Source organism: Condylura cristata, unplaced genomic scaffold (assembly GCF_000260355.1).
Source record: "Condylura cristata isolate star-nosed mole 26May11 unplaced genomic scaffold, ConCri1.0 scaffold00021, whole genome shotgun sequence".
NCBI lineage: Eukaryota > Metazoa > Chordata > Mammalia > Eulipotyphla > Talpidae > Condylura > Condylura cristata.
In genome coordinates this window covers 25816633-25829207 of record NW_004567122.1, presented here as the reverse complement: position 1 = coordinate 25829207, position 12575 = coordinate 25816633, and positions in this window count along the sequence as shown.

The following is a 12575-nucleotide window of genomic DNA, read 5'->3' as shown; positions in this document are numbered from 1 at the left end:
TGAGCCAGCTGGCCTCCCTATTCCATTTCTCATCATCCCCATGAGCACACTGGGCTCGGCTGCACTGAATTAAGCTGAATTTACAGCTTCCCACACTCCCCACTGTCTCGTCCCCGCCTCCACATGCTCACCTATTCCACACACTCTCCTAAAGGAACGCTGAATCTGCTCAAAAGGAAGTCTCCCCCATGTCTGGAGACCCAGCACAAAGTGACCCCCTCTGGAGAGCCTTCTCGATCCCCTGGCTGCTCCACCTCACCTGGTGGCCCTGGAAATGGGGGGGGGGAGTGTTTTGAGGGAGAAAGAAGGGAGTAGGGGAAGAGGAGAAGGGAGCTGGCCAAGGATGAAGACCCCACAGTAAACGGAGGAACTGAGCCCCAAATAGGGAAAGGATCTGCCTGCCACCCTCCACCCCTTCATTCTGTCCTCCCTGGAAGAAGTGAGCAGCCACGTGTGACTCGACTGTGGACAAAGAGAAGGTGGTCGCTTGAAACACCCACTGGGAATGGAAAGGGGTTGGGTCCCCCAGTCTGGTGACACCCAAGTGTCACAAGCTCCCAGGATCTAATGCCAGACCTGCTTCTGCCTCCTCGGAAGCTTCACAACTATTGACAGTAGCTGTTTCCTGGTTCCTAGTAGAAGTGGGGCCTAGGGACAGACAGGTCACACTGACCTTCCAGGCTGCCCAGGCCCCCTTCCCAGGGTGCCCAGGGAGACATGCCCCTCCCCACAAGCCAGGGAGCCCGTGGGCAAGAACAGAGGTAATCCTGGCTCAGGACACAGCCTGGGAACAAGGTCCCCCAGAGTTTTCAGACCCTGCTGCTCCTCCTTCCTTGCTATTTATGGGCCTTTGGAGGTAGCTCTCCCCTTTGTTCTGCCAAACATGCTCACTCCTGACTCCCAAGTCAGCCAGGGACTTGGCAAACATTTGTCAAGACTCGTCCCTCTCTTTGTATTTGTCTACTCGGCAGAGACCTGGACTCTGTGCACAGACAAGCTTTGCCCCAAGGCTTGGCGGGACCCCATTCTCAGCAGCCCCGAACCCCTCCTGCAGGTAACCAGGCTGGGAGCCTATCTGTCCACCACAGGCCCAGCCTCCCCGGTGCTGCCTGAAGGGCCACGTGTCCCAGCATCACACACTCCCACAGGGCGGGACTCACATGGGTCCTGTCACTCAGTCACTCCTAAGTGGCAGTGAGTCTGAGCGTTTGGGAGAGGGAAGGAGGGGCCCTCAAGGGCTCCAGGGAGTATTGGCAGGCTGAGTGAGCCACCACTAGCACCCCCACCCTGCCGGCTCCAGCCTGGCCTCTGTGTTCTGGACGCCTCAGGATGGTGCCACCCAGCCAGCCCAGGTCAGTGTGCCCTGAGCAGCAGACAGATGGACGGCCCCCAGAAAGGCGGGCCCTCTGGGAAACGCCAGGCTCTGATTTCATAGTCAGCACCAGGGTACAGACAGGCAGAGGCCTGGGCCAGGTGGAGGACGCAGAGGGCAGAGATGGTGTGCAGGGAGGGGGCCTCTGGGCCTTGGTGTGCACTCGGGGTCCATTTTCCCGCCCGGCTGCACAGTGAGGACGCAGAGGGGAAGGAGCTCCTTTGCCTGGAGCCACACAAATAGCTGCCACAGACCCCATGGCACAGGCTGACAGAGAGGCTAGACCGGGAGAGGGCCGAGCCCACATCTCCCCAGGCTGCACTACTCTGATCTTTGGAGATGGAAACAGTCCCGGCTTCACACACTTCTCTGACAACTGAAGAAGCTAATGCACAGGAAGATGTGAGCAGAGGCCTGGCACACGGCGGAGCTTCATCCATGGGAGCCGGGATTGCGGATACTCCTGGTGATCTTGGCCAAGTCGCTGGGCCCCTCCCAGCTATCCAAGCTCTCACCTGTGAAGTGGGCTGATGGCTGGTTAGAGAGGAAATGACCTGATAAAAGCCCTGAGCAGATCTAGCTACAGACAGCGTCCAAGAATTGTTAGTCCCTGTGCACACCTCCAGTAGGTATTTAATAAATGCCTGCTGGCCTGAATCACAAATGGCTAAGAGGAAATTTAAGAGTTGTAAAGGCAGGTCTAGTGGGTTGTTCCTGCTGGATGAAAGGGTGGGTGCCTTGGGCTCCCTCAGGGTTTAGGACCCAGGGAAACTGGACTAGACAGTTTGCAGAGAGGCTGTAAGCGCTGTGGTGTGTTAACCGTGGTGCAGAGAGAGGCTGCGGGAGAGGAGGGCGGAGAAGCCCACATCTACACATGCCTTCAGTGAGCAGCGCTGCCTTCCTCTCTTTGGGGGTCCTGGTAATGTTCCATTTGGAAAAATTGTGTTCTGCTATGAGAATTAATCCAACTTTTCTCAAGGGAAAAACATCAAGCCCAAGAGGCCCATGAGCAGGAACCCAGTCCCCGGAGCTGAGGGGCTTCTTGGTGCCTTTCAGATGGCTCGCATGGGAGTCAGCCCGTGTGCCCATACGCTGGAGGACCACTCATGCAGACCAGCTAGCCCCTCACCAGCTTTGCCATAGCCCTGCCCCAAGCCCAGCTCCAGGGCAAACTCCTCACACCCCCTTCCCCCCCACAGCCCAGAAGGAAGGCCCCTTCCTCTGGCAGACTGCCCTGATCCTGGGCTAGGCTTGCTGACCCTGTTCCGTCTCCCACAGCTCCTAACCTGGCCTGCTCCTAAAAGCACATTCATCTTTAGATCTAATCCCTCACGAAGGCCTCATGCACATCCAAGGATGGTTCAACATCCGAAAATCAATACATGTAATTCAACACATCAACAGAAAGATAAATGAAAACCATATGACCATATCAGTAGATGCTGCGAAAGCACTTGACAAAGCTTAATATCTATTTATGATGAGGGTCCTCAAAATTCTTGTGGTAGAAGGAACATTACTTTAACATAATAAAGTCATATACGGCAAACCCAGTCAGTATCATTCGCAGTGGGGCAAAAGCTGAAAGCCTTCCCTTTATGAGGTGGAACAAGATAAGGATGCCCACTCTCACCACTACTTTTCAATACAATCCTGGAAGTCCTAGCCACAGCAATAAGACACGAGAAAGACATACAAGGAACCCAACAAAGAGAAAGAAATAAAATTATCACTACTTGCAGATGCTAAGATAATATACAGAGAGAACCCTAAAAGCTCTACATAAAAATTGATTAAGACAATAAACCAGCTAAGTAGCAGGCTACAAAATCAACACACAAAAGTCATGGCCTTCCTGTATGCAAATGATTGCCCACACCCTTGTGTCCCTGGCGCCCATCCCATGCCAGCACCTACAGCGGGTGCTCAGTCATCACACAGCCTCCACTGTCCTCATCTGTAATATGGGTGAGAAGCATGAGCCACTCTCCGGGCAGGCAAGTTGAGGTCTCAAGCAGCAGGGAGCCTTCTCCAGCTACTGTGGGCAGGGGCAGGCAGCCATCAACCAGTTCCCTCTGCCAAGGCAGAGCCACACCTCAATAAGCAGGCTGGACATGTGGGGTCCCTTTCTAAGATCCCAGGGTACCTCACCTGCAGTTACCATGCCAGCACACCCCTTCCCAGCATTTGAAAAATCCTAAAGTAAAAATCACAAAGTACTTTAAAGCACTCTGCAGAGAAGGGACCGTGGAGCCCTGGGTATCCAGAAGGAGGTCCCACAGCCAGTCCTGAGTGGACCCCAGGAAACACCAAGGACAATTACTAATGAGCTTGTGAGCCTATGGCTAAGGCCCCAGGCCCCCAACACATGAGCACCCCTATACCTCACAACCCTGCAAGGCAGGGCCTCTTGGCACCCTAAGACTGCTGAGAACACATGGTTTACAGCGATGAAGGGGCAGAGCCGGGATTCCCCCCCCCCAACCTGATGTCACTAGCCTTGGGTGGTCAGGGGAATCAGGGTCAGAGGTGCACACACAGAACAACTCAAGTCCCCAGGCTGCACCCCATTCAATCCTGGAAGCAGGGCTGGAGTGCTAGGGGGCATGGCTTAGAGTGAGGAACTAGAGGTGCAGGTCCCCAAGCCATACCCGACATCTCTGCACAGAAACCCTCTGCGCCTGGTGGGGCAGCCAGCCTGAGGAGCCAGGAGAAATGGCAGTCACTGTGTAGCTACCAGACTCCATCCGGAGTACCCCGGCTCCGGGGAGCAGACCCACGATGACAAGGACACATCAATATTTCATGGCAGCTCCCTCCTGGCCTCCAATCATGCTTTCAATTGTCATGAAACAATTCAAATTTCCAACTCAGGGCTAATAAGCCACAGGGGTAATTATTGTAAAAGCTTTTGAGAGAGCTGTTCTTTGCACTGGCTCCCCAAATTATGTGTCTGCAGTAGCGGCTGTGCCCCTTCATGCCCTAAGCACCTTGAATCCCCACACAGCAGGTACATATCAGAGGACTGCTGAAGCACTGACCCCAGAGCATGGGAGAACCAGAAGAGATCTACAAAAGGGTAAACTGAGGCCCCTCCAAGGGACAGCTCCCCAAGGGCAGGAGCTATAACTACCTCATGTTTCCAGAGCCAAGCTATGCCCCCTGTACTCATGACAGATGGTTGGACTGATGACAAAAAAAAAAGGAAGGCTGGATTGGGTGAGTAAATGATGTCACAATAGCTTGCTCCCCTGTCTCCTATTCAAATCCACCCTCTACCACCCAGGCAGAGCAATCCTTCCAAAAGTATAAATCCAACCATCTCCCATTGTTTAAATTCTTCACCCATATCTCTTTGTCTTTGGATAACAACTCACCCTCCTAACATGTATTATGAACAAGTATGGTAACAAGTGGTGTGTGGTACCTGGTTCCTATTTAATTCCACAATCTTCTTTTCCCTCCCTCGTTCTCTACCTCCCACCCAGTGTTATTCCCAGGCAAACACTGTTCCAGGCAAATTCCCTTCAACACCACATTGCACATTTCCTCTGTAACACTGCTCCAAATATGGTTATGGATTAGTATGTCTGCCTGCTTGGCTCAACCCAAAACAAGCAAGAAATATTCATCTTTGTATCTCTGCAATCACAGGCACAGAATATGCACTCTCTAAACTTTCTGACCTGACAGAGGTCAGGCCAGGAAATTTCTAGGCCAGGGGCTCTTTCCACTATTCCATGTACATGCTAATAGAAATACTTGAGATGACAAATGGTATCTACTTTTGCTTTGGCTGCCAGGAAGCTCAGAGTAAGTTCAAATAAATTAATATCCTACATGATCCTAGAGGTTCCTCTCTACCTTTACAGCCTCTAAGTCCCTCCTCACAGATGTGTTTCCTTACTCTGTGGATCCATCCCTACACATGAGACAGCAGACCCTGAATCTCCTTCAGGCTTTGTCATAGCTCTCCGCCTCTCCCCACTGAGGAGTGCAGGAACAACACTGGTGGACTTCAGACTCTCCCCACAGAACCAGTGCTTGTCAGGTTACTGGTTCCAGCAGGCCTCTGAGAACCTCCACAAGGCAGGGACTTCTTTGGATACCTACCTACTTCCCGCCACCAGCAGCTCAGAGAACGTGTAGAGGACAGAAGCCAGTATTCTTGGTGAGTGTGGAGACTACTCATTAAGATGACAGGGTGCCCCCACTTCACCCTCAGGGGTGGAGCCTATCACCCTCGCCTGGCCAACCACAGCCCTGAGCCAGTCTTCCCCACCGGGACTGGTCTTGGGGTGGGTATGTGAGCAGCACCCAGCCCATCAGCACGACCCAACCCCTTGGCCCACCCTAAAGAAGGCCCTGTTGGTTGGTCCAGCTCACAAGAACCCTGTAACTGGTGGGGACAAAAGGTTTCGACCTATCATTAAACAAATGTTGATTTCAATACTATTTTGATAAAAGCTGTGAAGAGAAGGGACACTCTTACTTTTTCTAAAGATTGAGACAAGCAACAATGCTTGAAGAATCGCTGTCCTTTCTATATAACCATGGTGGAAAACTTTTGCCTGTCAGATGTGGTGTGAACTCATGTGACAAATTCACCTCGTAGGTGTGTACCAAAGAGAAAGACTTTTGATTAGAGGAAGCATGTCAACTAGGGAGGAACAGCAAAGTGACTGTGTTCTTCTGACCTTTTCTGATTAGGGACCTGGAAGTGCAAAGCTACAGCGAGCCTCTGGTACAGGGGCTGTGTCACCTCTCTGCCTGAGGTTTCCACTCCACCTTCCCTCTGTCTGATGCCCAACCTCTTTACCTGCAAAGAAGAAACAGATGTGCCCCAAATGGCTAAGCAGAAAGGGGAACTGAGAAAATGTCTTTGTTGAAGACGTGTAATGAGTGAGTTTTGATCCACAGCAGCCCAAGAATTTCCAGGTCTTAGTCCCAACCCAGTACAGCCACGGGCATGGCTCCCTGGGTCAGAAAGCTTCCCCAAGCAGGCAGAGGGTAGGTCCACTGACTGAGAAGACCTTCTTCTGCCTGACAACCCAAACCACCACATGGGGGAAAGAAGTCAACAAAAGCAAGAGTAAACTCTTTTCAAGAGCAAAGCAGCCTGGCTGTCATCACAATTACTTTCAGCCCAGCTGTCTACCCAACACAGGCCCATTTCACTCAGCGTCATCCTCATGGTCTCCAGGGTTCCTCCGCCAGGTGGAAACTGTTATTCTCCCATTTCACAGAGAGGAAAGCTGAGGTTGGGAGAGGCTATGACTTGCCCTAAGTTACACAAGTCATAAAAGACACAAAAACATACACCATCACTGCTGGGCACAAAACCCCAGAAGTCACTAGTGTGCAAAGGCAGGAAATTGTGATTTCCCGGCACTGATGCCATAGTGAAAACCACCGCAGCTAGGTGACTGTTGTCCCTCAATAACATGGGTCCAGAGGCTGCATTTATTCCCAAACAGTCCCGGGAGCTTGGGGAGGCCATGGTGTGAGGCTGACAGATAAAAAGCCAAAAGCCACACAGCTTAGCAGCCCACAGGACAGACAAGCCCCGGGACCATTTTCACACATAAAACAGCCAACATCGTGGCAAGGGGGAGCACGAGAGGCTAGAATGTCCCCAGCACAAGGTCCCAGCCCAGACCCTGTTTCTGCCAGGCTGCCCCCAGGTCCAGGTCTGAAAGCCTGGGCTGGAGGTCTTAGCTCTAACCCTTAGGATCCTGTGTCCAGGAGACACACACTACCGGAGCTTTGTCACTGCTGCTCTGGGTCCTAGCGAGGCTTTGGAGTCCGGAACTAGCAATGGAGGGTGCAGAGGCAGCCCTCTGGGCTGCCCTAGCGGCCTCAGCGAGCTTGGATCCAAACCGCTCCGGCTTTGTTGCGGAGGGGTCTGGCTTCTCAGCCAGCCCAGGCCAGGAAGCCCTGAAGGTTCAGGCGAGCAGGGTGCCGGGGTGGGCGCGGGGCCGTGGCCTCTCCCGAAGCAGCTGTTGGCGAGCACCAGGCTGGGAGGCGCCGCCGGTGACGGCACCTCATGAAACATTGATGCTCGGCGGCCGCACTGCCATCTCCCGGCACCTTGCGCCCGAGCGGCTGCCCCGGAGCCCCGCAGCTGTAGGCTGCCGGGCTCGGCTGCTCCAGCCCTTGGTCTCCCCAAGGACTGATCAGCCCTGCCGGCTTGCTCCCTCCCCTATCTGGCAGCCCCTAGAGCGGCAGCCTCGGAAGTGGCGCCTGAGGGGAAGCAGGAGCGTGTTGGGTCAATTGGTTTCCCACACCAGGCCGCTGGCAGAGGGTTATCTGGCCTTGGGTGACAGCGGCAAACCGGTTGCCTTAGGTGGACGGGGGAGGGGGGAGGGGCAGGCCCCCAGTTGGCCTCAATTTCCAATGGCCACCAGCCCTAGGGAGCGCAGGGGGCCACATGGTTAAGCTAAGGCCTTCCTTTACCCTAGAGGAGCAAGGCTACCGCTGGAGAGTGTGCAGGCCAGGGGGTGGACAGGGGCTGCTAGAATGTGTCCTCTTGTGGTCGTCTCCCCTTTCCCTATCAACCCAGCCCCAGGGGAGGTGTGTGTTTGTGGGGTGGGGGGGTGCTCCTCCAAGCTGGGCAAGTGGTCGAAGGTTGCCCCTCCCCAACCACCCTCCCCCTCCAAACTCGGGTCTGTCCTCAAACTTCAGTGGTTGCCAAACTCTGTTCGGTGTACGCTCCCGGCCAACGTACAAGACCGGCTCCCTCCCGCAGGCTGAGCAGGAAGGGGGAAAGACTAGAGTCTTAAAGCCCGGGCTAGACCGTCACCCTGCAGCACTCGGGGAAACTCCGACTAGACCCCGACTAAACGGAAGTCGGGCTCGACCCCTCACGTGCCAGGTGGGAAACTGAGTCCAGGGAGATAAAGTGCACCGGAATCAGGCCAGGACCCGCGGAGACTTCGTCGCAAGCAGCCGGGTCTCGGCTTCCAACGCACGCACGCTTCCCGGCCTCCGACCCCGGCTACAAGCCCCGCCGACCCCTGCCAACGCCCCGGGGACGGCCGGGACCCCTAGCCGAAGGGACTGCGCGCCGCCCCCTCCTCGCTAGTCCTGGCGAGCGCCTCGATTCCCCTCCCCCCCTTCCCGCCTCCCCGGCCCGTGTCCCCGCCTTCCCCGCGGGCGACGGGCGGCGGCGGCGGCGGGTGGAGCGGGTCGAGCCGAAGCAGCCCGGACCTCGCACGCTGGGATGTAGCGAACCAGCCGGGCCGAAGCTGCGCGCGGAGCCAGAATCGCAGCTGGATCCCTGGCCCCTGCCGGAGTCGAAACTTAAGCCAGAGTCCGCGGCGAGCGAGCCCGGAGCCGACAAGCCGCAGACGCAGCGCAGCCCAGGTGGGGTAAGAGACGCGGGCTTAGGGGCTTAGGGGTCTCCGCGACGGTGGACTCAGGGAGGTGGTGGCCGAGTGCCACGCTGTGAGCTCCAGGAGTTTGTGGGGCACTGGCCGCGGCGCAGATCAGAGCGCATCGCCGGGCAGGCCGGGCGCCATCGAGGCAGCGCGAGGAGCGCTTTCCTACCGCCAAGGCGCGGTCACAGCCGCGGTCGCCAGGCGCTGCCTCGCCTTACAGTGGGTCCATCCCACGCTTCGGCCTCGGACACCCTAAGAAAACAGAACTGTCAGGGGCGCGGACCCAGACTGGAAAAGGGCACTGCCTGGATGCCCGTCGCTGCCCCTCGTGGCAGTGCGGGCCGTAGGGGTCCTCTGGGAAAACACTTGGTGTTGGAGGCCAGGAGGGCCGCCTGGTAAAAAGCGCCCACTCCCCTCGGCTGCGCCAGGGGTGGAGGTTCCTGGGTCAGTGAAAGCTCTGGCACCTCTGTATGGCAGCGGCTTGAGTTTATGCTTCGTGTCAAGAGGGTATTTTTCCCAAACGAAACCGCTTCATTCGTTCGTTTGTTCGTTCTAGCAACTATGCCCCAGAAAAGCAACAGATATCTGTAGGCTCTTTTTGAGTGGACCCTGGTGACCAGCGATAGTGCTGGGAGGAACCCCCAGCCCACTGTGGCCTGCCATTGCCAGCTCGGGTCTAGCGTTCCCTTAACCCTAAGAGAAGACCCAAATGCTCTCTACAAAATCCAATAAAGACATCCCCCAGCTTCTCCAGGGTTTGGTTGTTGACAAACGGTTCTGAGCACATAGCCACTTCTCTAAATCGGAGTCTTGCCATTCTAAAATTGAGAAGCCTACTAAATCGGAATGATTTGGGAAGGGCCGTGGACTGTAGAAATGGGGAACACGGGCTGGAATCCTGGGTTCCTGGGTTTCGGAATCCTGGTCTCCAGCTTTTCTGACTTAGGAATCGCTTAATCTAAGAATGTATCAGTTCACTTTTCTGAGAAACTAAGGCTGGGATCTCTTGGCATACCAATATCCTCTGACAGCACCCACCCACCCCTCCCGGGATCCCCCGGCCAGAGGGCACCCCCAGGCTGCTGTCCACTGGCTGACTATAGCCGGCTAAGGTGATGGCAGAAGCTACAGGCAGCAGAAGCAGCACAAGACAGGGGCTGGCTGGCCTTCTGCCCTTTCCTCAGGCTACTCTGGGGCTCCTCATCTCTTGTGGGAAAAGGAAAGAGATGGCTGGGGACACGGAGAACAGACTGCCTGGACTGTGGGATGGAAAGGCGGAAAGGCGGCAACTGTGGACCTTACAGCCAGGCTCAGAGTGACTTTCTCCCTGGAACCCGGCTGCTGGCGAGAGTAGACTGTGGTACCGCAAAAGCTACCCCCTTCCCAGACTATTTCCCAGCCGTGTGGCCAGCGGCTGCCGGTTTCCTGGCCTTCACCTCCCCACCGCTCAGCCACTCGCAGGAACCCGATCGCACCCAGTGATTTAGCCATGAGGCTGAGGCTTGAGTCCGCAAGGAGGGTGCTGCCAGAATTCCAAGTCCACTTTCCCATCAGTGCCCCACGCAGCTATCCCACCTAAATACAACTCGGCTCTCATAGCCAGGGCAGGCTGGGGAACCCAACTGGCATGAACCCTGGGCTGGGGTCCTGGAAAGCCTGAAGAATGGAATGAGACCATTCTGGCCCCTACCTGTACACCTTTTTTTCTCCTTTGCCCAGTAATTGCTTATTTTCAAAGAAACAAGAGCTTTTATTAGGGAGAAGGTGTTAGATCAGGCACAGGAGGTAGGTGGTCCCCGCTGCACTCCCAAAACTGGGTTTTCTAGTTTGAACTTCTCTGCGGACTAAGAGGCTTAGGGCTGGAATGTCCCGGAGAGTCATGGATGGCCCCCGGGGCGAGCCATGGCACATTCTTTCCCTTTTCCTAAAATCCCTCCATTCTGACGCAAAGATTAAGGGCCAGGTACCAGTACCCTGGGTGAGCTAAAGGATGCCCCCAAGAGGACCCTCTAAACAACCTTCCCAGAATACATTATTAAACCATTCTTGGGCACCAAGTCTGTTTTGAGGGAGCCAGCCCCAGGAAGGGTCCCTGCGGTAACTAATTCAATCCCCACAACAGCCCAGGGTCCTCTGCTCAGCCTAGCTAGGACTCTAAGCTCCAAATTTCCTGCAAGTTACAGAATCATTGCGGGTCTGGGTGGCCTTCAGGGACCAGGAGGAGAGCACGCGGTTCCAGCTGCAGGAAGCCTCTTTCCTCCTCACCTCACATCCCACCATCAAGTGAGCGAGAGGCTAAAACAGCAGGTAGGGATGCTGTCACAAGTCAAACACATAAACTGAGGCACACTGCAGGTCAAGCCGTCAAGCCTCACCCAAGGTCTCACAGCAAAAACAGGGAACAGCCCAGCTCTTGTGAAAGAGCTACCTCTTGTCCCGTGTTTATGTGTGAAGTATCTGAGTGGGCAGGAAGCCCCTACCCTGCCCGGGATAGTGGCCGGCGAAAGGTGAAAGGTGCGGGCTGGGGAAGAAGAGTGTCCATTTCCCTTCCCTGCCAAAGCCCGAGATCAGGCCGGAGCTTCCAATTCCTTGTCCCCCTGTTCATACAGCACTGCCTGTAGCCAGAACACCCTCCTCCATGCCCCCACTAGTCCCAGCCCCATTCTGGAGGTCCCGGTTCCCAGGGACATGGGGCTTTGCCGGCAAAGATGTGAGGGGCTTTGCCACAGCAGCCATCGAGCTTACAACAAGCAGGAGCACACCACAGGTGGCCCCTGGCCAATAGCTAGATCTGCAGTCGCATGCCAGAGAGGGTCTAACTCCACAGACCCTCTGAAGGGGGGGGCTGTGAAACCCAGCCTCTGCATGCCCACGGACAGACCACTCTTTCCGGGTCCCCACCAGAGGTCACAGCGCTTCATCTGCCACTTGGCGTGCTCACGACACATCTCCCACAGCCGCCAGTTTTTGTGTCAAAGAACATGAGACCGTGGACCTCAGCAGCCTAGCTGTCACGTATGTGGCTGTCTCCAGCATTGCCGGGTGGGTGCGTGTCTGTGTGTACCCAGCACACCCCTCCAGACAGGCTGCACAGAGCGCATGTGTGGAGGGCTCTCCCCAGGGTGCCACAGCACCTCAGCTCCTTCCTCCTTGACAGGAGGTATCTGCTGCTGCGGGAAACTCAGCTATCAGATGTGGTAAGAGACGGCAGGGAGGGTAAAAATGTTGAACACCTCTGTTCCCTGTGTCCCCATCCCACTCCCCTCCATACCAAGACTAACTTCATCCTAGGCATTTCAACCTGGATACGTTCCCTTTGGGAAGAAAAGGCAGGAGTGGCTGAGCCTCCCTTTGATGAGTCTGGGAATACACCATTCCTCTGGTCTCAGACCTCAGACCCTGCCCCCGGTGGCCATAGGCACCCAGTGGGCCGGGATCTAAGGAACTGTGTTTCTGCCCAGAGCTGGGACTGGGAGGCAGGCCTGGTTTCTCCCTGTGCCCACACCTGAGCTTGCCTCCAGTTTTCACCAGCGAGCTCAGCCTGGGGCCTGGGTGCCTGCTTGTGATGGGGAGGGGGGGAGAGGGGAGGGTGAGGGTCTGATGGCAATGTCTGCAGAATGTCCCAGAGGCTGACAGCCTGCACCGTCAGTCCCAAACAGAGCCCCCTAGGAGGATGTGAGGATGCAGTGGGTGCTGGGGTGAGGCACTAGGCCTAGAGAGTAAGACAGTGCTCCCCCAGGTCACTGTCCTGCACAGCACTCCTGTCTGGTGGAACTGGCCAGCTAGTCAGGGGCAGAGATCAACTGGTTGTGACCCGAGGGACA